The 27,235-nt window shown below is 38.1% G+C and overlaps 1 pseudogene; it reads right to left on the bottom strand.

Annotated features, from left to right (window-relative positions):
- Positions 1–1,672: 1,672 nt before the first annotated feature.
- LOC138393910 (transcription initiation factor TFIID subunit 10-like) lies at positions 1,673–26,607 on the bottom strand (annotated as a pseudogene).
- Between the last annotated feature and the right edge of the window lie 628 nt (positions 26,608–27,235).

The raw sequence follows: 27,235 nt of genomic DNA, 5'->3' as shown, positions 1-27,235 counted from the left end.
ATTAAGCTCTGGAAACATTTAGGTTGTTTTCTGATTTGCAATAAAAAACTTACCTGACCTTTCAGAACTGTATTCAAAACTAAGACTGACTTATCTCCTACCAAAATTGAAAAGGAGAGGAAAGGAAACAAGTGAGAGAATGAGAAGTTCCAACCTCCCCCCACCCCCAGCCTCAGCCCAGACTCCTTAGGAAAAAACCATTCTCCTTTCCAGACCTTTCTAGAGTGTTCTAGGGGTTAGGACAGAGCAGCAGTGCAAATAGAAAGAGGATGTTAGCGTTATTTTGAATTTTTAGTGTCATTATCATAATGTTATTTATTTAATTAAATGTAGTTATTTTGGTACTTAACTTTTTTAAAGAGAGGAAAAAAGTACCTGTATCTTCCTGGTGGAATGAAATGGCTCAGAATGGTAAATTTAGGCAATTTTAGAAATGTTTATTATTTACATAAGGACAAAATGTGATTTTAAAAAATCTAGATTGATTAGATACCAACTTAGCATTGGTAGCATGTAAAAGCTCTGCTTCCTACAGATCCACCTTAGGTTATTGTTGCACAAGTGATATTGTCATTCACGGTGTGCCTATTAACATGAATTTATAAATATTCATGTTTGTCTTTTAAATAATATAGGAAATGAAAAAAAAAAAGGCTGTTTATAAGCCAAAAATACAATAGTATAGGCTATTATATTTACCTTTGTAGTTTTTCTCTGTTCATCATATTACTTTGAGTTTCTGTCTAGTGTCCTTTCATTTCTGGCCAGAGGACTCCCTTCAGCATTCCTTGTAGGGCAGGTCTACTAGCAAAGAACCTCCTAAGTTTTATCCATCTTTGAATATCTCAATAGCTTTTTCCGTTTATGAAAAAGGATAGCTTTGTTGGATATAAAATTCTATATTGATATATTTTTTCTTTCAGCACTTTACAAATGATATTCACTCCCTTCAGACCTTGTTTCTGATGAGAAATATGCTGCTAATCTTATTGAGAATAATTTGTATAGGATGATTCTCTTCTGTCTAGCTGCTTTCAAAATTCTGACTTTCAACAATTTGATGATCATGTGCGTTGGTATGAATATGTGTTTATTCTCTTGGAGTTTCTTGAACTACTTGATGTACATATTTTCTTATTTAAATATGACATTGTCTGTAATATATTAACAGCTTTAAAAGAATTAGCTTAAGTTCAAAGAAATTTGGCATTTCTAGTATTTTTGTTACTGGTTTTCTAGGTAAATTATATTAAGGTAAAGAAAGTACACTCTAATCAACTTAAATCATTTGGAATTTTTTAAGGCTTACTCTCCCATTCATCATATGCTCAATTTTGGTAAAATTTCCATGTACATTCAAAAAGATTAGATTGTTCAAGGGTGCAATAAAAAATATATATAATACATATTTATATTTTATATTGATTAAATAAATGTATTTAATATATTAAAATATACATGTATTTATGATAATATATTAAATATATTTTAATGTATACTTAACAAATATTTATTATACTTGTAGAAGCAGTAATAAAAAATCTTCCATCAAAGAAAAGCCCAGAACCTGATGGCTTCACTGCTGAAATCTACAAAACATTTTTAAAAATTAATACAATCCTATTGTAACTATTTCAAAAAATGAAGGTAGAGGAATACTTTCAAACTCATCCTATGAGGCCAGTATTACCTGATACCAAAATTAGACAAAGACACAACAACAACAACAACAGGCCAGTGTCTCTAATAAACATAGGTGCATTATTCTCAACAAAATATTAGCAAACTGAATTCAACACACGAAAAAGGTCATTCATCATGATCATGTTGAAAACAGCCCAGAGATGTATTTTTTTTTTTCACTGAAGCTAACTCTCCTACCAATGCAGTCAATCCCATCCCACTTCTGCAGATCACTGTTCCAACAATTACCTCTCTTTGAAGACTTTCCCCCTCTCTGCCAGAGATTTTCCCCAAGATGAATGTGTCCCCTTTGTTCCCATCCCATTCCCCACAACTCCCGAGATGTTTCCGCTCATTTGCTCACAGAATCATGCTCTGGTGCCAGCTTCTCATCTCCTGTCTCTTCTTTTCTTTTTCTTTTTTTTTTTTTTTTTTTTTATTTCACCTATTATGGGGGTAAAAAGTTCAGGTTACATACGTTGCCCATGTACCGCCTATCCCCCCGAGTCAGAGCTCCAGGCGTGTCTATTCCCCAGACAGTGCCCATTGCACTCATCATGTAGGCATACACCCATCCCCTCCTCCCACCCCCTCCCCGAGTCAGCACCTTCAAGAGTGACCATTCCCCAGACGGTGCGCAAGGCACTCATCATGTAGGCATACACCCATCCCCTCCCCCCACCCCCAACCTCAGTCTGAAATCCGATTGGTGTCGTTCTCTCCTGTCTCTTCTTAACCCACTCCATCTGCCCCCTGTAACTGTCACTGTCCTGAGACTCCTCTTCCCAAGGTCCCTCGTGTCCTCACACTTCTAAAGCACAGCTCTTTTTCCAAACACCCAACTCCCCAAGCCTGCCCTAATAATGGAAAGGGCATTGCCATTGACTAGTTGCTGGGGCAAATACCTACATGAGTTACCCTGCTCCAACCTGTGAGCAATTCCTCCATCAGGAGTCTGTCCGCTTTTCATTCTGAGCCACCATTTGTCACTGCTCAGTTTTATCACCAGAGTTTCTTCCTAACCCTCTTCTCTGCCTACATTCTGACTCCCAACTATGATCTACTCTCCCCTGAGCAGTCAGCATAACCTCTTAAATTAAGGCACTTCACTCCCCTGCTCAAGATCTACCAAAAGTTACTGTCAAACTGGATTAAAAACCAAACTTCTTTCCATGCCCTGAAAGCGACAAGGTTCACAACCTATAGTGAATTGTATAAATATTTCATTATATATTAAAGTGTAATAATAATAGAAACAAAGTACACAAGAAATGTAATGCATTTGAATCATCCCAATACCATCATGCCCCCACCCCCACAGTCCATGGAAAAATGGTCTTCCATGAAAATGGTCCCTGGTGCCAAAAAGTTTGGGGACCACTGAGCTACAGCATTGCCCATGTGACCTCCTCTCCTCCTTCTTTCCCTGATTCCTCACTCTGACCCCGCTGGCCACCTTGATGTGGCCTCCTTGAACACACATGAAACACATTCCTGTCTCAGAGTCTTGCCACTTTTTCCACTGGGTGTAATGCCGGAGCTCCTTACCTTCCTCACTTTGGTCAGGTCACTGTTCAAATGTGGCCTCTCGGGAGAGGCTCTTTCTGATGATTCTACCTAAAATGGTGAGCACATGCAATCACTGTATCTCGTTCCCTGCTTTGTCTTCTTGGTATTTCCCACCCCTGGGATATTTGTATACCTGAAAAAATACTTAATTTCTTCCTCACTAGATCGTAAGCTCATAAAGGCAAGAACTTTGTTCAACCTGTGCTCTCCTCTACCCCATCACTTAGCAACTTCTTGGCAGCATTAGCATTATGACCATAGCCTCTCTTATCTTGTCACCTTTTATCTTGTCTCCTAGTTTTCCTCCTCCCATTCTACCTGCCCCTCTGGGCACTTGTCCTTAAATTACAATAGTCCTTACAGATCTATACTCTGTCCACTTTTATTCCATAGACTTTCTCTACATGTGAACAGCTACTCTTACTCTTCATTCCTTACCGCTAGCTCAGATTCCTGCCCCAGTCCCATATATCTAAATGATGACTACACAGGACCCCTCTGCTCTCTCATAGGCACATCAAGCTTCCCCTGTTTGCAATGAACTTCCCCGTCTCCCAACCCAGCTCTCCCTCCTGCATCACTTATCTCTCCGCATGTGGAAGCACCACCCATGCTTCTCTCCAGCAGGTGCTAAGTGTCCCCAGATGGCTTGCAGCTTCATGGAAAGGCCTGTGTCTGATCCAGTGCCCACTGAGGGGTTTCTATTGAAGTGCACAGCAGAAGCCTCCTCTCCTAAACCCTTGCTGGATGCTACAGGAGTAGGTACTGACCTAAGTATTCTGTCCCTCTAAGTCATGCAGTTTGACTTCTCTTTACAGGTTTGCTGTGGGGAGGAGAAAAACAATCCCAAGTACTTGAGTAGGATTTCTTATTCCAAATGATGAAGACTTAACACAGGAATTCTGCATAAATGATGCAACTGTCAGGACACAGCTATAGTTTAGCAAGCTAACTAGCAAAGTCTTTGTCCAAGTCCTCTGGTATCATATTCCTAGGCAACTTCCTGAGCAGGCACAAGAAGTCATCAGGAAAAGATTAACACCCATGATCCAAGGAACAAAGACTTTAAGGAAGGTGTTCTCAGTCACAACACACATTCGGAATAGCTGGGGAATGTAGTCTGTGACTCAGCTTAGACCTACACTGTACTCAGTCTCTGCCTATGGAGCAGATGGTTTTAGTACTGCTCCCCATCCCCGCAACATACTGTGTGTGCGTGTGTGTGTGTGCACTACAGGTGCATTTGGGCAATGGGTTGTTGGGAGAGAATTCAGAAATCTCTCTTGCTGTACTTAATAGCAATTGTTTTGTGATGAGAAAAACAATGGCAACATCTTAAACCATAATGATTATTAAACTTTTATGCATGTGTTTACTTTCCTTTGATAGATTTTTTCCTTAAAATTCAGATGTTAATTTCAGGAATCTACTTTTATTTCTAAAGGTGCTTTATAAATAAGAACTATCTTATAAAAGCTATCGATGCACCTGGAGCTGTTACCTTTGTGTCACTGAAAAGAATATGAACATATGTGTAAATAAGTTTGTGTTCGGGATCATGCTTGAAGTATTCCTCCAGAACATTTCCTCACAGAAAGAAGAAAAGATGCAATATAAGTATCTATTGAAGAAAAAAATTTAAATACTCTTAAGACATCAGTTTTCACATTTCTGCCCTTGTATCCCTTAGAATGATTTTGGTAGGGTGACATGTCTTTTAGTCTTTTAAATATAAACACTGAGAACTTAAATACTATAATGATTCAATGATCATCACCATTCATTGGAAACTGGCATTAGACATGCCCAAGAAATTGGCACTGAGCATGCTCAGAAAATTTTTATGTTCCTTTCTACTTCCTCCTGATAGAACCTCTGGAAATTTAAGCTATTTTTAGCCTCAAAGTCTTATATTGGTCATATATCATTATTATCAGCAATAAACTTTGAAAAACACATTTTTAATATTCTGTAACCACCAGGCTGTAATCCTGTACTGTCCAGTACAATTGTCACTAGGCACATGTGTGTACTGAGCACACAAAAGTGGCCACTATGAACCTGAGGAAGTGAATTTTTAGTTTTCTCCATTTTAATAAATAAATTATTTTCTAATTCTTTTCGTAGAGGTAATTCATGTTAGGACTAACGATAAATATTTATATCGTTTGATGCTATTGAAAATTATCATTTACAAAGATGCATTTTCTTGTATTTGGATAGTACATTTACTCAGCTCAATAATTAAATGAACCTACAAGTCAGTTCTTACTCTCGCATATCCTTTTTACAGCACTCCTTTTATAAGATGATTATGTACCATATGAGTTGGGGAGGAAGACTTAAAGAATGATGATTTTGATTTCAGTATGGTATAAACACAACTCTAGGAGAGAAACATATAGCGCCAAAAAAGTAATACTTACTGTGAGTGGCTGTGAACTTCTCATGGAAAAGTATCTATTTGCATCTCTATAAAATAACAATGTTCACTTACAAATTAATCCAGGAATTGTTAATATCTTAGTAAAATATCTGCTGAGAGTGAGGGGGAGTGGAGGGAGCTGCCTAACCTTCAACAAAGCAAACAGCTTTGCAAATTCTCCTCCCGGCTTCTGTCCTCCAGAGGGTTCCTGACTTCTTTTTACTCAGCACATCAAGTCCTGTTCTCTGGAGTCTTCTACAGTGACCGGCCAGAGTTGCCCTTAAGTATTGACCCTCCCTGACAGGTAATGGTAATAAACAAAATATATTTTCACATCTCTAACCTTGCACTGGAACACAAAGAGCATTTTACAAAGCAGTGGTGTTGGGCAATAAAGTCTTCAGAACTTTATTGAATCTGAATATGAGATTCAGATATCCCAGGTTTTTCCTCACTTTAGTTCTATTATATTCTTATCATGGATTTCTTGTTTCTTTTAAGTAGTCTGTGTTAAAAACTTAAATACCTTTTTTATTTTAAGAGAACCGTCTTTAATGAACTTTAAAAGTTCATAGAACTAACATATGAGCATTATTTTAAAGCACTCACTTAAACCAGTGATTCTCCGATTGTGGTGTGCCAACCTCTGGAGATCTCCTAAACCCTTTTCCAGGAGGCCCATAAGGTCAAATCTGTTCTTATAAGAATGACAAGACATTGTCTGCTTATTCACTGACATTTGCAATGACTTATAAAAGTATACATGGATAAAACTGTTGGTTTCTCAGCATGAATCAAGGCAATGATACCAAGTTACACTAGTCATTCTATTCTTCACTCCCCCTTGCAGGAAAAAAAAAAAAGCCTCCTTTATTTAAGAATGTTCTTTATGAATTAGTAAAAGTTAATGGTGTTATTAAATCTTGACCTTTTTAATATTCAGAATAAGTGAAATGTTCACTTAAAGCACTCCTGCATGCTACAGCATGGCTGTGTTAAGCAAAAGTGCTTGTGATTAAATTCTGAGCTGAACAAACCACTTTTTTCAGAGAACACCATTTTTATTTGCAAGTACAACCAAATTTTAGTCTCAGAAATAAACAAGGTGAGACTTTCACTTCAAGGAAAATAACAAGCATTTGTTGCCAATAATAAAACTCAAACTTTTAAGCAAAAGATAGTACTAAGATTACAGCAGAAGGAAAACTTATACCATCTACTGTGAACCTGACTGCTTTTCAATACTTAATTTTTTTTTTATTTCAGCTTACTATGGGGGTACAAAAGTTCAGGTTATATATATTGCCCATGTACCCCCATCCCCCCGAGTCAGAGTTTCAAGCGTGTCCATTCCCCAGACAGTGCACATTGCACTCATGATGTAGTTATACCCCCATACCCTCGCCCGACCCCCATCCCCCTGAGTCAGAACATTAATGTTTTTATAAGATTGGTGCTGATAATAACAAAAGCAAATCTTTCCTCCAAGTGAGAGGAAAATATTCATTTATTGTGCAATATAGATTAATGAATATTAATGTCACAAATCCATTGATATGTAAAACTTCATTGTAACTAAGGAACTAGGACTTGTGGAGTTTTTTTGTAGTATTAGAGAACCACATAATTATCTGAAAACTTTAAAAATACACCTTTTTCCCAACTATATATTTGCATGAGGCTAGGTCATCATCTTATTGTCTCTCCAAAACAAATTGCAAAGACAGGAATGAGAATCCAGCTGTCTTCTAGTAAGCCAGACACTAGAGATTTGCAAAAATGTAAATAAAACACACTTTTTACCAATTTTTTGTTGCAGAAGAAAAGTTATTTTTGTGAAAAATATTATTTATGTTAACAATGTGGTTGTCAGTCATGGGTGATTTTGTCCCCCAGGGGACATTTCTTGTTGTCACAACCTGGGGGAAGTTACTGCTGGCTCTTAGTGGTGCTTCTAAACATTCTACAATGCACAGGACACATTCCACAACAAAGAATTATCTAGCTCAAAATATCAAGGATCCCAAGGTTGAGAAAACTAAACTAAGCATATTTTTTTAATTCTCAATTTTAATTTCTAATACAGTAAATGCCAATATAATTGACATGAAAAAATACTCTTTGTGATCCTCAATAATTTAAGTGCTAAAAGAATCTTAAGGATCAAAAGAGCTGCAAATGGTTTGCTTCAGTACTCTAGTAAGCACTCTACAGCTTATGTCTATAGTTATGACCTACTACGAAACTTGATATCATGCAAAATAATTAGTCAGAAAAACAAGATAGTTTAAAAAAGTTCACCTGTTATTTATGTTGTAATATATTACTAAAGTCACACTGTGGAGGAAAAAAATATTTTTAACAACAGATTTTTATCATTTGTTATGTCTGAAGACAATTTTTAAAAGGTGGTAGGGGGAACATTCCCAGGGGCTCTACAATTCTCCACTTTAGAACAGTACTGTGTGGGCACTTTCCCCTTTGTTTTAATTCTTTGGCTTTTAGCAAAAATAGGAGAGCCAACATGCTAGGCAATATGCTGTTAGAAGACAGGTTTCTGTTGATTATTGTAATATATTAATTATTACTTATTTTCCCTGTCATTTGTTCTGCTACCCATAGAATCTTTCATCCTGTGAAAGTTATATCTATTTGTACACATGCTTAAATTTAACTCATATAGCAATTTTGTTTACTTTAAGTTGTTAGGCCTTGAATTTCAGTTGATTTAGTTCACTATCATTTACCTTCCTGTTTTCCATTTTAGCTCTAAAAGTAAATAATGAAAGAGCTTTATATCAAATAAAATCATTAAATGTCACTTTTGCAATAATTATTGAAAAATTTGTTAGTAAATATAAGTGTGAAAATATAAGTGCAAAATCAATGACAGATATAACTATCCCAAAACAAGCAGTATTAACAGTGCAGCATAATACTGCACAGTATAATATTAAGGGTAGGTATTTCTCAAATATTTTAAATGAAATATTAATGAACAGAGACTACTTACTCTGTTACTGTATTTCTGTTATCCACAGATGTTGTGTGTTAGAAAACAAAGGGTTCTCTTTGGTAAATTATATGTTTCCATTTGCCCCCAATGTCTAAAATGAGGCTCAAAATAATTGAGGGAAGGCAAATCAGATTTTTAAAAGTAGGTCTATATACTATTAGCACTTTTTAAAAAGCCTGTAACATTATTAGCATATAAGATGAACACTTTTATTAATATAATGCTTCCAGCAGTTTTGTCTCCAAATTGATTTCAAAATCACAGAATTTGAAGTTATAAGATGGAAAAGACCACCCAACCTCACAGGACATTTAACTCAACTCATTTTACAGGTAAGGAAACCAAGGCTTAAAACTGACCTGCCCGAAGTCCCACCGATAGAAACAGTGCATCCTCCTACATGCAAAGTAAGCAGCATTGTCCCTCCTTTACTGCACACAGAAATTATCTGAAGAACGTTAAAGCAGCCTGACTTTCAACTTGAGGCATTCTGACTTAGATGGCATTGGCTATGACTTGGGCATCAGAATTATTTTAAAGTTCCCAGGTGATTCCAATGTACAGCAAAGGTTGGGAATGATTGCGTTAGGGTTGAGATCAGAATCACCTGGGATGCTTTTGTTCATGTAATTCTGCCTCACATTCTTCCCCATTTCCCTAAAGGGCTTGTGAGTGCCTAGACATGGAGGGAAGGTGGAGGTGGGAAGATGCATATTTGCAGATACGTATTTTGAAAAATGTTGCATAAGTGAATCTAACGGTTCACCTCTCCCGCTGAGAACAAGCAATACTACCCCCTCACACGTTTTTCAAAATCTTTCCTAAAAGCCAATTTTCCCTGTTAATTTGCTCAAGAAACCTTTTTTTCACCAACAGTGAATATGTCATATGATCATTTCTAAAACTTAATGACAGCAAATTAAAACTTACTGTACTTCCAAAGGGAGACTTCTAAAAACTAGACTAAGTTCAGGGGGAAAAAGCATAAAATGTACTTGTTTGAGCAAAGTTAATCTTTGAGACTACTTTTTTATTACATATGGAAACATCAGAATCATCTGAATTTAAAAAAAGCTGGGACTCTAGCCAAAGTAGAGTGGTTTTTTACTCATAGATTTAGGGCCTTGTCTGAACAAAAGCATTTAGTGATTAGTTAATAAGGTACCAAAACCCACGACTTTGGGCAGAGTCAGGGTCCAGTTTTATCTGAAACACAATTTGATCATGACTATTGTTATAAGTGAAAGAGGAAAGTGACATTATTATGAGTGTAAACTTGCAAGTTTTAATTAAATATAGAAGTTACAGGTAACTTAATTAGCAAAAAACTAGTACATTAGAACCAAAATTAAGTTTATAAGCTAATTGTATTTTTTTAACTGCAAAAATGGGGATAAGGACATTGATATTCTAAAGTAGCATTTTCCAAACTGTGTTCTGAAAATCAGCACTTGTAATCCAATGTGTTAATAATGTTCAAAGGACAACCCAATGGGGATTACTTTTGTTGTTAATGCCTTTTAAATAAACTTGAATGGTTCATCTTAGGGTGTTTTGAAAGTATATCTGTGATTGTGCACCTCAAAGGTGCTCATGCTTGATTAGGTATATTTCAATGCAGATACGTTTTGCTGCCAATATCAGACAAGCTGTTCCTTCTTCCAAGAATAGTTTCCAAAGTAGTATACATTACTTCAGGCCTATAACTCACAAAGAACTATTTTTTCTTCAGAAACTTCCAATAAAAAAAACCTCTCCTTTTCGTTATGCTCGACATTATCTTAAGGTAAATACATCAAATAAAGAGCTACATTTTTTTTGGAACTGCTCATTTGGTAACTGGCTTTCCCTTCCTCTACACAGTCTAAGATTAAAACAGAAATTGAAAATTCATACTTAGTCCCTTGAAATTAATATATAATTGATGTCAATTTCTCAAACTGATCCCTGAAAAAGCAGCGCCAAATGGCTGAAATGACTGAGGATGGCTGGGATGCTTTTAGTATAAGGGGGTCTGTCACTCTGCCCTTGGCAGCCTAGTTGTACTCACTATTTTACTGTTGTTCTAGGGTTAGGCTGGTTGACTGTATTGTTTTCTAGACACACCATTGAGCATGAGCTGTCCTTTCTAATAAGCTGCCCTGGAGATACCTGAAGGGAAAAAAGAAACAGAAGAACATGTCACAGTAAGTTAAACCTATAAAAGTGTGGTTTTCGCTTTGTTTAAAATGTCAAGTGATAACGGTGGTAATATTCTCCATGGAGTAGAGGACTAGGGGAAGTAAACTCACAACTAATGGACATGGACACGGTGAGCATTGTAGAGGGGAAGGGCATGCCTCTAAACCTCGCTTGGGTGAGGCAAAGACATAAAATGTAACCAGAAGATATTTGCACTTCGGTGTTTATTGCAGCATTATTCACAATGGCTAAAATGTGGAATCAGCTTAAGTGTTTATCAAGGGAAGAATGGATAAGAAAGATGTGGCGTATGTACACAATGGAGTGTTAGTTAGCCATGAAAAAGAAGGAAATTTTGTCATTTGCAGAAACATGGATAGATCTGGAGGACATTATATTAAGTGAAATAAGCCAGGCACAGAAAGACAAATATTTCATTTTCACACTTCCATATGGGACCTAAACATAATTGATCTCATGGAGGTAGTGAATTGGCAAGTGTGGTGGGAAGGAGTAATGAAGAGGTGTTGGTTAATGGGTAATACTGTAAAATAGAAGGAAAAAGTTCTAGTGTTCAATAGTGCAATAGGGCAACTATAGTTAACAATAATTTATTATATTCCAAAATAGCTAGAAGTCTTCAAATGTTCCCACCATAAAGCAATGATAAATGTTTCAGGTGAATCATGTCCCAATTACCCTGATTTGATCATTATATGTTATATGCTTGTATCAAAATATAACATGTACTCCATGAATATGTACAATCATTATGTATTAATAAAAAATTTTTAAAAATTTCAAGTGATAAAGCATTAAGATATTTCTTATACTCCATAAACTGCCTGTGTGGTATCTATGTGTGGCTCTATGGGAAACCGCTAAAGGCTCTTAACTTCCACAGACAATGTTTGAAGAATGGGTTATAAAATGCTGCCTTTGATATAATACCTATAGTCAAATCCAGCAAGAATCTACTGTGAGTTCCATTTATAAATGATTTTAAAAGTTTAAAATAAGAGTTCAGGCACAAGTGCAGGGACACAGACCAGTGGAACAGAACAGAAAATCCAGATATAAAACCATCCTCATATAGCCATCTAATCTTTGACAAAGCAGACAAAAACATACTCTGGGGAAAAGAACCCTTATTCAATCAATGGTGCTTGGAAAACTGGATATCCACATGTAGAAGACTGAAACAGGACCCACACATTTCACCTCTCTCAAAAATTAAATCATGGTGGATAACAGACTTAAACCTTAGGTGTGAAACTATTAGAATTCTAGAAGAAAATGTGGGAAGGACTCTTAAAGACATTGGCCTAGGCAAAGAATTTATGAAGAAAGACCCCAAAGGCAATCACAGCAACAACAAAAATAACTAAATGGGACCTGATTAAATTAAAAAGCTTCTGCACAGCCAAAGAAACAGTCAGGAGAATAAACAGACAACCTACAGAATGGGAAAAAATTTTCACATGCTACACATCCAACAAAGGACTGATAACTAGAATCTATCCTGAACTCAGGAAAATCACTAAGAAAAAAATCAAACAACCCTATCAGAAAGTGGGCAAAGTAAATGAATAGAAATTTTTCAAAAGAAGATAGAAGAATGGCCAACAAACATATGAAAAAATGCTCAACATCTCTAATCATCAGGGAAATGCAAATCAAAACCACAGTGAGATATCACTTAACTCCAATGAGACTGGCTTTTATCAAAAAGTCCCAAAACAATAAAGGTTGGCATGGATGCAGAAAGACAGGAACACTCATACACTGCTGGTGGGACTGCAAACTAGTGCAACCCCTGTGGAAAGCAATGTGGAGATACCTTAAACAGATTCAAGTAGACCTACCATTGGATCCAGCAATCCTATTATTGGACATATACCCAAAAGAACAAAAGACATTCTGTAGAAAAGACATTTGCACCCGAATGTTTATAGCAGCACAATTCACAATGACGTAGATGTGGAAACAACCCAAATGCCCATAACTACATGAGTGGATTAGTAAAATGTGGTATATGTATACCATGGAGTATTACTCAGCTATAAGAAATAACAGTGATATAGAATCTCTTATGTTCTCCTGGAGAGAGTTGGAACCCATTCTACTAAGTGAAGTATCCCAAGAATGAGAAAATAAGTACCACATGTACTCACCAGCAAATTGGATTCCCTGATCATCACCTAAGTGCACATTTGGGAATAACACCAATTGGATATCGGGAAGATATTGGGGGGGGATGGGTGCATACCTACATAATGAGTGCAATGCTCACTTTCTGGGGAATGGACAGGCTTGAAGGTCTGACTCGGCGGGGGTGGGGGCATGGGCAATATACATAACCTAAACTTTTGTACCCCCATAATATGCTGAAATAAAAGAAAAAGAGTCCAGTGTTTTTTTCTTAAGCAATAAAAAAACTGAGATTTTAGTAGTTATTTATTTCAGTAAAATGTAATGCCTTCAATGATATTGGGATAAGAGAAATTTATTGTGGTAAATTAAAGCCTAATATAAAGTTTACTAATTTGCTCACAATAAATGTATTAGTTCAGGAGACAGTGTGATGAAACAAATGTTTTAGAGACACAGGCCCTTTGTGCCAGGGCTGCTCAATCACCAACAAATGAGGGGACTGTAGGTCTCCCTGGGCCTGTTTTCTTAATGGAAGATAAAATTATTACTTGAAGACTTTCATAGCCAGAGAATGAAGGACAAAAACAACTTTTTTAGTTTAACTTTCACTTCATGTTTAAATAAGATGGCCGTTATATTACTCAAATGAGAACTTTAGAGAATACCTTCCACTGATTTCAAAATTTTATTAATTTTATTCTATGAGCTATTTGACATATGTCACAACACTTTCCTGCCCCACTCTTGCTGCTCTCTGGCTGGAATGCCTTTTCCTTCCTCCTTTCCCAGCACACTGGACCCACCTACCTTCCAGGATACCTTTGCCAGCCTCCACACCACAAAACTCTTCCCTTTGTGTACACTCATATGTTTATTTCACCACTTGTTACATGGTAACAGTTGCTTACAGGACGGCCCCCTCATAAAAACCAAGCTTCTACATGGTAAGTGGGACTCTTACTCCTTCTACCTCCAGCTGCTGAGCACAGAATTTGGGACAAATTAGCGAGAACAAGTGTTTGACAAATTATTATTTAAAATCAGTTACAATTGGGAAGATAAATCTTGCTACAGACACAAATTAGTGAGAATTTATCTGTAATGATATCAGAGGTTAGAAGAAACTTTTTGAGCCCTGTAGAAAATAAACTATGTTTAAAACACTTTATAAGTATCCATTTGGTTGCAAAGAATGCAACAGTCAAATAATCAAATGTCCTAAACAATGTTAAGACAGCTGTCTTCCTTAAAAAATGAAATTAGCAACCAAATATCAGTGACTGAATAGTTGGAAGAAACAGCAGCGTTCTTTAAAACCACACAGTACCAATGATTCTAATGCATTTAAAAAACTAATTCAGATGAGCCTTCTTTCCTCCTATTAATATAATAGTTTTTAACATGTTGTCACATTCTCCTATCAGTAGTCCCCACAAATACATGAGAGACAGGGCAGGGAGATCTACTTGTTGCCTTTAAAAGTACCCAGCATTTAAAACTTGCCAGTAACCGACAATAAGAAATATCCACGCCATCTAACACCCTTTTGCTTGTTTCAGTTGTTTCTACTGCAAAATCACTTATTCCTTATTAATAAAAAGTCCCAGACTTATATTTTTGAGAAGTATTACTATTTGGAGGGCCAAATTCTCCTTTAAGTTAGAAATGTTTTAATTATATCTAACTCTTTTGTGTTTCTTAACCTATCCAGTTAATGTATACACATTCACTCTCTGTGTTAATGTGTATACTTTTATAATGTCAAAAAACAAATGCAGCATGAAAAATGAAAACTAACTCATTCAAATAATTTCATTCCCAGTGGAAGAAGGTATCTTTTAAGGTCACTACTGTTAGGTGCCAATGTGGCATACACTACACCATAACAAAAGTTAGTTGTTATGAAAAACATACACATGAGAATAAACAGAACAGAGAGGAAATGGACCAAAATGCAGACTAGATTGTAGAACTTGACATGATGATTTCTCCAATTTTTCTCTCTTTAATATTTTTCTGTCATGAGTGTATATGGTTTGTCTCTGAAAATATTAATGCTAAAACCTTTAAAACTTTGAATTAGATGTGACTTTTAGTGAATCACCAACTTTATGGGGCCTCATTTAGTGAATCAGCAACTTATGGTCTACTGGCTAGATCCAGCCAAAGAAACATTAAACACTTCCCCATCAGTCCAGCCTTACTCTAAACATGCCAGGAAAATGGCCATTTCTACTTGCTTCATTTTTTCCCACAACCAGGCCATTCCCAAATTTCAAGATGATCAGAAAAAGATAGATGTAAAAACCCTCTGCTAACAAGGACACAGCAAGAGACGTACAGCAAGTGCGTGTAATTTCAGCTATGCAAACTTTTCAATATCAAGAGCATCCCTTTGTCTCTTGAGACTAGAGGGTGGCAGAATTAAGTTTCTGAGCAAAGCAATTATAGCTTCTAACAGGTAATATTCTCCTCATCTTGCTTGAAAACTTGACAATTGCCCTTTATGGCTAAAGCCTTACCATTGTCATCTTACAATTGCAACAAACTATACTGACAAACTTAAGGATATAAAATGCAAATACTAAAAAATATTTAAACAGCAAAAACTCTACCAACAGTTTAGTGTTCATAGATATTATTTCAGGTATTCACAAAATAGACAGGGACAGAGAATTGCATTTATCTTCAGTCAGCACAAATACCAGAATATAGAATTTTATAGTCTTTAAGAGGAAAGGAAAGAGGGTACTTAGTAGATTTAAAGTTGACTAGCAAAGACTAGAAAATAATACCTAGTAGTCACAACCCAAGCCTTACCATAAAAGATCAAGTACTCGCTGAAATCCTGTCCCCACCTACTGACTTTTTCCATTGTGCCTACTCTCTCTGACTTTAAACCCATTAAAAAAATAAAAGTGAACTAAACTTTTTCTCTGTCTTTTTTTACAAGACAGGCTTTGGATATGTGTTTTCTTTTTTTTTTCTTTTCTTTTTTTTTTTTTTGAATTGATGACTTCTCATTCACTTAAAGATATCTAACACTGTGCACTCTTGAAAACAGCTCCATGTATGTTGCACAGTGATGGGACCACGTGGCAGGGTGCAGAGCTGGAATTCAACTACTAGTGAGGGTTTAGTAGAAAAGTGTAATATGATTATTATAGGAATAACTAAAAATTGCCTGAACTAATATTATTAATTATATTGAATTTAAACTTAGATTTATACTTTAAATATAGCTTCTAAATTTGGGTTTAATGGGTGGACCATGAACTTATTTCCTCTTCCTCCTGAAATTCATTAGAATTAAAGGCATCAAATAAAGGTTGTATACAAGACGAGGAAAAAGGATTGACAGCAGATGATTTTTAATATTGAGAGATAAAAAGATGACAAAGGAGTGGTAACTGGTGTGGAAGCACAACGTTGGTGCACCCAGAGAGTGACTGGAACAGCCGCATTGAACTCAAGGCAGTGTCAGAATTCAGAAGGCACATGGCACTGTGGGAGGCAGGTGAAACAAAACAAAAGCCAACAAAGTTCAAAATCTGTGGTTAGAGCCCCATCTCCACCTGTGCCCCCATCTTATAAGGAATTTAGATGTGTATTCCTGGAGCTATAAACCTGAGTGTTTCTGGGCTCAGAGGTACCAGTCTCAGAGGTACCAGGGCTGAAATTTGGAAAATGGGAAAAGTCCATTCACTGAAAAATGTACAAGTAGCCAAGCTTGCACTCCCCAGGTAGAAAGTGGGGAGCTCTTTCTCTGAAGAGACTGAACTATCCTAGAGAAAAGACCCTCAGGTGATACACTGAGGTCCCCCAAATGAAAAGCCGGCTTGTCCTTCAAATCCTCACACTGAAAGCCATCAGTTAACAAAAGTCTTGCTCATGCATGGTGTTTCCAATTAGAAAAATATAGGGACCACCACCACACATTTGAGGGAAGGCTCCAAAAAGAGAGATCAAAACAACAGGAAAAAGGAATTTATAGAAGTGGTAAAAATTTAGTAGAAAATAAAAACTTTTAAAAATTTCTTAAAATACTCTCAAAAAGACAAAATTTTTAATAGAAGTGTTAGAGTATACAGTCAATGAATCCCCAGGAAGTAGAACAAAAAGACAAACTGAAAAGAAGTGGAGGTATAATTAAAGATCAATGCAGAAATACTGGTCTAAGAGGCCCAACATTTGAATAAGGATATAAGAAAAAAGCAGGAACAGAAAAAATAGCAAGGAAACAATACTCTCTAGAAGAGATGGTCTGCAAACTTAGTGGACCCAATAAAATGAAAAAATCCCCCCCAAACCATATTACAAAATTGGATTAATCTCAGGGATAGAGACTACACTAAAATTCTTTCAGAGAAGGAATGGGGGGAAGATGAGAAATTGGTTGCATAGAATATATCACACAATGGCAACAGATTCAAGGACAACACTAAATTGAGCACACAATAGAGAAATGTCTTCAGACGATGAAATTTAGTTTCAACCTAGAATTACATGTTCTATCAAATGGGAGGGATTTTCAGACAGGCTAGATCTCTAAGAATGTCTGCCCATGTGCCCTTTCCTGGGGAAATGTGCTCCAGTAAAACTAGGGATTATGGCCAGGTGAGGTGGCTCAAGCCTGTAATTCCAGTACTTTGAGAAGCCAAGGTAGGAGAATTGTTTGAGGAAAGAAGCTTGAGACCAGCTTGATCAACAAAGAAAGACTCCATCTCTGCAAAAAATAAAAAAAAAAATTAAATTAAATTAAAAATTAGCCAGGTGTGGTGTCATATGCCTGTAGTCTCAGTTACCTGGGAGGCTGAGACAGGAAGATTGCTTGAGCCCAGGGTGTTGAGGTTGCAGTGAGTTAGGATGATGACACTGCACTCTAGCCTTGGCAACAGAGAAAGACCCTATCTCAAAAACAAAACAACAAAAGACCCTCAAGGAGTATAACAAGACACGGGAAACACAGAACCTATGGCATAGGGGAGCCCACACAAGAGAGCCATTATGTGAGAGCCCAGAGGACTTCAAAGAGATGTCCCAGAAAAACAGTCTAACAAAGCAGGACTAGCAAAACAAAGCAGTCCATACTGGAGGAGAATGACAAAAGGCTGAGAGGAGTTGTCTCCAAGAGAAAAATGAAACAGATATGTTTTAGTAGATGGAAAATATTTAGATGGGCATGTGACAAATGTCACAAAATTTGGGGGATTAATAGCTGTTAGAAAACAGGCAAATAAATGTAGTCAGGAAAAAAATTCCACAAGAAATAGAAGGCTGTGAAAGCAGGGAGACCAGCCGGTGACTACTTATTTGGTTGTGTGAGCTAATGTAGGCTAAGAAAAGGGGATTGTCTGGGAGAAGTGAGGTGCTGAGATTTCAGAAATATTTAAGGGAAAGAATGAAGGGTGTGCAGAAGAAGAACAGCAAGAAAACTGTATGACTCAGCAACAAACAATATTTGCATAGTCATCATAATGCAAATATTAATTACTGATTTAATACAAAATGTGATACATGTCATGGAAATGGAGGGAGGGAAATAAGGTCACGGTGGAGTGAGGAAGCTCAGCTTTTACCTGCTATGACGGGAAATCAGCAGAGAGCGCTAAAAATGGACTTACCTATTATCACTGTTACTTTGATTAAAAAATAAGTTTAAATAATTAAGGCAAAAATGTTTAAGGCAGATCTTTGTACCACAACCAAGTTATTGAAATTTAGCTGAAATGTTAGAAAGCCTTAAAACGTTGGCACCACTCAGTCAAAGGTTTTTCCACATAAATTTGATACTTAGGAAAATAGAAGAGATTTAGAAAGTCCACAAAAAAGAGTTCCACGCTAACAGTATGTGGTCTCCTTTATATTTTTAAGGAATCTTGAAAGACATACTTTTAATTCAAACTATTAATGTCTTAATTTTTCAACTGTTTACTTTCATGCTTTAAATGGTTGCTCTTCCTCTTTTCTTGCCCTCAAAATAACAAAACTGATCAATTCTGATACAAATGTCATAGAATAAAAGTAGTTGCTAATTATCTGATGAATTACCAATATACAAAATCAGATAAAATTCCATTCTTTTAAAAATAATTTTCTGCAAAATTTATAATTTAAATCACCTCACAAGATGAATGTCATAAAGTAAAATCTAATATGTTAGTTATACTTTTTGATTTAACAGATATTCTATTATATGCAGGCCAGGTGCAGTGGCTCACACCTGTACTGCTAGCACTTTGCAAAGGAGGCCGAGGCAGCAGGACCACTTGAGGCCAGGAGTTTGGGACCAGCCTGAACAACAGGGAGACCCCATATCTACAAAAAATTAGAAAAATTAGCCAGGCATGCCTGTAGTCCCAGCAACTTGGGAGGCTGATGCAGGAGGATTGCTCAAGCACAGGAATTTGACGTTGCTGTGAGCTATGATGACACCACTACGCTCTAGCCTGGGTCACATAGAGGAAGATCCTGTCTCAAAATAAATAAATAAGAAATAAATGAAAATCTATTACATACAAATGAAGGAATCCCCATGTACAAAAGAGCAAAACAAATTAGGCCAGATGAGAAATTTAGCTAATCAAAAAGTAAACCTGTTGCATATTTGAACCACTACCCAGTAGTACCTTCTAATTCTACATTGACACACAGCTTACTTTAATTACCAGTATCCAACAGCGGACAGCTCTTAAGAACCAGTCTCTGGTCAGGCACCAATCCCTAGATGCATCTGAATCCCTGGAAGCATCCTTATTGGTGATCTACTAATATGTCAATGAAAAATAAATTGGTCTTTACATAACTGGAAAGTAACCTAGCTGACATTGAAATTTTAAAATGAGTGCGCTACCTGCATTGAACATGGTACCTACAGAACACAAAATAATTTTGTTGTAACAAAGGTCAGAAGAGTAAATGCTCCAAGAGGGACTTTGGCTGCACTTTGTTTCCCACACGGCCTCCTCCTCTGAGGCTGGATGGCATTTTAGGCACACATTTCTCACCACTGAAGAGACGGGGACGGGATAGTTTTCTTCTGCCTCCACACACTCTACATGAGAGAAGCTCGTGGCTCTGCAAGAAACGGAGAAATACAGAGATCCTAACCAGAAATGATTGGTTCAAGACAGGCAAAGTACGCACGAACTATGGAAATGCAGTATAGACAGACACCCCATTTCTGAAGGATAGGGAAAAAAAAAAAAAAAAAGAAACCCCTATTTTTTTTATTGTGCTGCATTTTTTTTTTTTTTTGGTCACAATCCAGTTTATTATGAAAACAGGCAGGTGTGGGGACATCGGACAGACAGGTCCATTTAGGCCAGGTGGCCCAGGTGAAGTGTGGGGCTTCTTCGCATGGGTGCCATACTCGCTGAGGGCAGGGCCAGGTCCCCCGCGGTTCCAGTGGACTTGCGGTCCTTGCTCTTGCTCCGGGAGCTGCCCGAGGCTGGGCCCTTCATTTTGCAGAGCTGTAGGGCATCCTTGGCAATATCTGGGATGAATTTCTGGGCAGCTGGGGGATGAGCCGAATTATGTGTGGGTCTGAGGCCTCAAAGCCAGCAGGGTCCAGGCAGTAGCCAGTCGCTGCATCAGGGACCCTGGGCGAGTGACCCTCCCGCTGCGTTAAGAAGTCCAGCAGAGGCGGGCTGGACCCCGCAGGCCCCGCGTCCCCGCCCGCCGCGCTCCGCAGCAGGTGAACCGCGCGCCGCCCGCCCACACCTGAGCCGCCCCGCTGGGCTGGTCCCGCCCGCGCAGCCAAGGGCCCCCTGCCCCCAGCCAGGGCTCCCGCCCCGGGTCCCCCTGCCTTCCCTGCGGGGCTGGCCTTGCTCTCTGCGGCGGGGGTGGCCCCAGTGGGCGGCGCTGTGGGAGCCGGGACCAGGGGACCGGGCCTGGGGCCAAAGCGGTGGAGGCCGGAGCCAGGTCGATCTGCGTTACAGTCGCTGCAGCTCCTATGACCCGTGGGAGAGGCCGACTTCTAATATTCTTATGTAATACAACCCTCATTCTTGTATTCTTGCTGTTGAGATCAACTGAAAAACCTGGTTGTAGATGGCTTTTTAGCAAATAAACTAAGATTTAACATAACATTCAGGTAAATAAGCAGGAGTGCAGAACAGTCCTAGGGTTCTGATTCTCATCCTAAAACAAGCAGGACTTGGAAAATTGGCAGTAGTTTCACTTGCTGAGGCCAACCTCTGGGAAATTCCTCAGCGCATGTTTATATTACACTAGGATGAAAAGGTTTCCAATAGCTTAAATGTCTGAGCAGGACAGATGTGGATGTGACAGGATCATCTGGTCAGATCACTGTGTCAAAAGGGGCCAAAATCACAGTTTCAATCCCCACATGTAAACAACTGAGTTTTTTTCATTTGTTCAAATAAAAACCAAACTGCAGGCTAAATCCTACAGTTCATCTTTAAAGTGTGTTCTTTGGAGCAGGGCAAGAAGGGTAAAGAAATATGGAGAGATGGGGATAAATCTATGACCACTTCTAAATCATGGGGCCTATTGTGTTCATAAAGAGGTGGCAAACTGTATAAACAGAAAGTCTAGATGTTCTCAGTGAAACAGTGACAACTAGAGGCAAGTGTATCAAATGTCAAAATGACAGGTGAATAAAAGAAAAGTTGAAAATTTTAAAGTAATTATGAGTTCTTCTAAATACTTTCTATAAGGCATTCCATAAAACAGAAACAGTTTTTAGTCTTTTCTTGGAGGAAAAAAATAGTGTCTTACCATCCATTTTAGATTTTCTCAGAAAAATTGCTCCTGCCCTTGGATGGTCAGCTGGATTTGATTCCAAAGTTAAATCTGTGGAGGAAGAAGAGGAAAAAGACGTGATAATTTAGAAGAATGAAAAAGATTCTTCTAAAAACAGCTACACATTGTGACTAGAGGCATATGCGCTCATGCCTGTAATCCAGCACTTTTGGAGGCTGATATAAGAGGATCATCTGAGCCCATGAGTTCAAGGCTGCAGTGAGCTATGATTACAGCACTGCACTCCAGCCCGGATGATAGAGTGAGATTCTGTCTAAAAAATAGCTACACATTAATTTTAATCACTTTTAGCAGTCTTGGAAGAAGTCTGTAGTAATAAATATGAAGAAATATAATGGCAATAATATAAAAATTCTACTGGGAAATGCAACGTGGTTGAATCTTTCCATACATGTAGACTAAAACTAGGCTATGCAACTTCTTTTTTTTAAACTTGTACCTAAATAATCTGATGCAACTAGTAGATGAATCGTATACATGACCTCCTCCTTGTACTTCTCAAATAGGAACACTATCACCCTCCTCTATGCTGATATGACTAGCACATTTCAGGATCAGTCTCAAGTAGCAAGTGATGCTGTGGCCAATTACTGTCAGACACCAGCTCAATATATCAAATATGCTAAAACAAAGAGGGTGGTTTTTGGCAAGCATTCTTTAGATAATCAAAGGCTAATTTTAACTCCATTCAATAAATGAACTCCTTTATTTAGCTGTGATGTATCTGGGATATTCATCACGGCAGACTTAAGAAGGCTGCATAAAAAGTTTAATTTTCTAATCTACAGGAACACTTTCATGACAGAAAGTGAGTTAATTTTGCCCTCAATATCCAAAGCTAAACTCACATGTTTTTCTTCCCACAGCATGGTTAATTTGGGGATTCATCAAAATTATCTTCTGGAGCAGGTTATAGAAGGGCTTCTAAAAAATTTTCACCCTACCTATTCCTGCAGGTCACCAAAGTGGGATAATCTCCTACTTAAGTGAGACTACAAAACAGATTATTGAATTCCCATAAGACAAACTTTGCCATCATATGGGATAATAAAAGTTGTCATGAGAGGAAAAAAATAAACTAATTAATGTAAACATCCCTCAGAGGAAAAAGTCCCATAAAACACCTCACTGACATTGAATACTGCTTTTCCTCTAAGATTCTATTAGTTGTAAGATCCATCTCAATTGCACAGATGTTAAAATGTAAAAATATATATACCTTAGAATAAATGAAATGCATTATTAAAGGCCAACAGTGTTAAAATTTTACAATTGTAAACTATCAAGAAATAATTTTCCTTGCAAAATATTAAAGGGGGAGGGCAGTGACCAAGAAATTAATCAAAGAACCAGCACATTTCAGAGAAAGATATTGAGTTCAACATTGATTGCAGTATATCCCAATTAAATAGAAGCAGTTTCTGGGCCAACTGCTGGTCACCCATTTATGTAAAGGCTCACTGCATTTACTGACCTGCTCTGTCATCCCTATACTGCACATTGTATTAGTTTTATGGCCCATAACACAAATATTTTAAGTCTCTCAATCTTTTATCTGTCTCTGCATCAACTCTCAGTCTTGCCTTAACTTTTTTAATCCTCAATTTGTTTTAGTGACTGTGACTGAGCTGTGACTATTCATATACTGTACTATGCCTTTCTTCCTTCATATATTCCTTAAGAGCACTTACCTCCATTTCTTAGACTTTGAAGAACATTTCTGTGTTACTGGTACCTCTGTTTCATTTATTATCTAATGTTACTGTTTTAACCCTAAAGCTTAATTACTTTAATACACTAAAAAAGGTGAGAAAAAAAATGTAATATCCAAAGAGGCCCATGTAAGTCATTCTATTAATTTTGTTCCTATAGTCCATGTGTCTGGAAATTACGTTCTTGATCTACCAAGTCTTATTTAAAATCTTGGAAACTCAATTTATACTTCTCAGAGCCTGTCTTCTCGTATGTAAAACAGGTATAATTTCTCCACTACCTAAATCAAAACATTGTGAGGAGTGAATGAAATGCAAGAGCAATATATATACTATATAACGCACAATAAACTAAAAAACAAAAGTTTCACTAACTCGAAAGGAAAAAGTAAATATTTGACATTCATTGGAAAACCTATACCAAAACAATAACTTGGGCAATTATTCACTTTGGCTACCTACTAAAGTTGAGAGAAAAACAGTCACACACACACAAAAAAATTCCTTTCAGTGTTTTTTTTCTTTTTTTAAATAAACAAACACATATTTCCCCTGCTTTCTTTCATGTAAGTTAATGTATCTTCTCCCCCTTGCTTTTTCATATATCATCCTAGTGATGACTCCATAGCAGTAAAGAGAGATATTATTATTTTTATAGCTCATAGAACTGCTTTGTGTGGATGTACCAGTTTATTTTACAAGTCCATTGCTATACACTTAAGTACTTTCTAACAATGCAAGCCAGGCATGGTGGTTCACACCTGTAATCCCATCACTTTTCGAGGCTGTAGAGGGAGGATTGCTTGAGGCTAGGAGTTCATGGCCAGGAGGAGCAAGATAGCAAAATCTGTCACTAAAATTTTTTTTTTAAAAAAATAGCTGGGTAAAATATTAATATGATGCATTCCTCTGCTTTTAAAATTTTTTGAGAACCAAAGTTGGCATATCTGCCACCTCCATGCCAGTCTGAGAACTTAGAACTTTTGTGTGGTTCAGTAGCTGTCTTACACAGTCATTTCAGATCTTTAAGTCCTTGTTTCTTCATCAGAAATATAGAGAGAATATACATAGGCTTTATTTGTATTTGGAAGGGCCAAATAAGATGTACATGAAAATGTGTTGTACATCCTAAAGAATGATGTAAAGAGACCATTTTGGACTCTCATCCTATGCTACCCATCCACTAACTGTTTTGTAAAATCACTCACAGGCTTATTTTAAACCACCAAGCAGAGCAAAAATTTTCACAAGTACTTACATGCTTTGTGTATAAAGGTACAATCAATTAATTCACATAATATATTTGTTCATTCTTTTGCAATTTTTGAATATTCTGAAAAGTGAGTACAGCACTTCCCAATTGCAAAGGCACATCTCTCATGTCATGAGGCTTAATTATTCTAACTTTTAAGTGAATTAAGAGTCTAATGAAAGTTTCAATAGAAGAGCTCTAAGGCTTCTCTTCTATAGAAATGAAGCCACTGGCATGTAAATGAAACAAATAAGCCAGCCACATGTAAACATCTTTGTGATACAATGTTTTCTATTTCAAAGCACTGAGTTTTTATTCACAAACCACCTTGTTATCCTAAATTATTTTTACCTAGATTCATCTCTTTTCAAAATTCTAGAAGTAAAAACTCAAGTACACATTTGGGAATAACACTAATTGGGTGTCGGGCAGATGTGGGGGTGAGGAGGGGATGGGTGTATACCTATATAATGAGTGTGATGTGCACTGTCTGGGGAATGGACACGCTTGAAGCTCTGACTCAGCAGGGTGGGGGTGGCATGGGCAATATACATAACCTGAACTTTTGTACCCCTATAATATGCTGAAATAAAAAAAAGTAAAAAAAAAAAAACTCAAATATTTCTTCCTTTTCTCCCTCCCATCTCCCTCCTCCAAGTGGTTTAGAGTCTTAAGAACTTTTACCTCAACATTCTTATCTTTGAACAGGATTCTACTGGGGGCCGGAGGAGGGAAGCCATGGAAACAGTCTTTTACAGGCAGGGTCTGGCATTTTAACTCCCAAACCTTTACACCACCTCTCCTTTAGAGCAGGAAAATTAAGGCTTAAATCACTGAATATATATCTGTGTCAAAGTTAGAATTTTAAAGAAATCACAAATCCATGGGTAAACTACTTCATATTAAAAAAAATTCTGCAGCTCTGGCAATAACATTTCACACTTTTCAGTTATTTTAAGCAGCCCCCAAATTTCTTTCTTTGTGTTTGAATTATAGTTGGAAGGAAAAAAAAAAAAAAAAGCTTTCATCAAGGCAACAGAAACCCCGTATTAAGAATACCGTACAGAGTCTCCTATGTCAAATTCTATTTTGAATTTAAATAAGAAATCCTCAAATATTTGGGTGTGAACTATCCTGAGAATCAGCTACCTTAATGGGTGGGAGGAAGGAACAATGAGGCCCTTCCCTGGCTCCTTCACTTAGGATGGGGAAGGATGGAGAATGGGATGAATACTCCATAAATGGGGGTAGTTGAATGTTCATTGAGAAATGGGAGAGAATATACCAAAAAGATTTATCAGTTCCTGTGGGATGATGAAGACAGCTACAGACCAAAGGAGGTGTGGGCTGCAGGCTCCCATGTGGGGTTGGGGAATGGATAGAGGGGGCAGCAACTGGGCATTTGGGTCAGGAGGAAGGAAAGAAACTGGCCAGATAAGGTTGGGAAAAGATAAGGGGTGGGGACATGAGGCAGAGCCAGCCTTCATCCCTGGTACCCACCCCTGGAAAAGCAGCTCCAGGTAGGAAGGAGCCTGAGGTAGTGGATGCCTCCCAGGGAACCCTGGGGGATGCAGAGGCCACAGATGTGTCTGAGGTGTGCCGCCTCCCTACCTTTGGGCATCCCCTTGTCGCTGATGTGCTGCAGGTGGGGGCCCTCACCACCTCCAGAATCCAGTTCAGCAGGCTCCATGGCAGCAGGTGCAGAAGCCACTGCCATCATGTCCCTGGCTGCCGCCAGGGAGATCTCAGACTCATAGTCCATCTCAGTTGGATGGATACGCCAGCCCAATGTGGGGCTGGTATTGGGGGACACACAGCAGCTCAGCATGTTCCCCAGGGGCTGCCTCTGCTGTTTCCCCTTGTTGCCTTTTGCCTGTACCTTTGCTTGAGCCCGACTCCTCCTCTCTCGGCAGCCTGCTGACCCTGCAGCCCTGCTCTGGGCAGGGTTCCAGCCTCTGCCACACCCCCAAACCGCGGCAGTGGCTGCCTCCCCCGAGCTGACTTGTGTGGCAGGGCAGTGACAAGCTGGGCTTATTTAAAACGGGTAAATATTAAAAGAAAAAATACTGAGTGTCACAGCCACTGCTAGAAGAGAGCTCAGTCAGACCTCTTCCTCTTCTGTCACCACCTCCTAACTGAAGGCCACTTGCCCTGGCAGGCACTTGCCAACCAGAATGTGTCCTGTGGTTACTTGGTTACAAGGAACCAATCACACGCAGAGTCCCACCCCCCAACATCCCTACCTCAGAGCCCACGCACGTGACTCACAATGTCCTGCCCTTCCCTGCCCCGCCCCTCCCATGGTGAGCACCGGACTCCAGTTTTTATTCCTGGCTACTGGGAACTTTCCAGTCCCGTGGGAAGCACAGTGGGCGTTTGTTCCTCAGAGCCATCCTCATCAATGGGCCCTAGAGAAAGCCCCTGTCAGTAAAGTGCTGGTTCCATTAACAATTCAG

This window comes from Eulemur rufifrons, chromosome 13 (genome assembly GCF_041146395.1).
Source record: "Eulemur rufifrons isolate Redbay chromosome 13, OSU_ERuf_1, whole genome shotgun sequence".
In the NCBI taxonomy this organism is placed as follows: Eukaryota; Metazoa; Chordata; class Mammalia; order Primates; family Lemuridae; genus Eulemur; species Eulemur rufifrons.
This window is presented reverse-complemented; position numbering and strand designations above follow the sequence as displayed.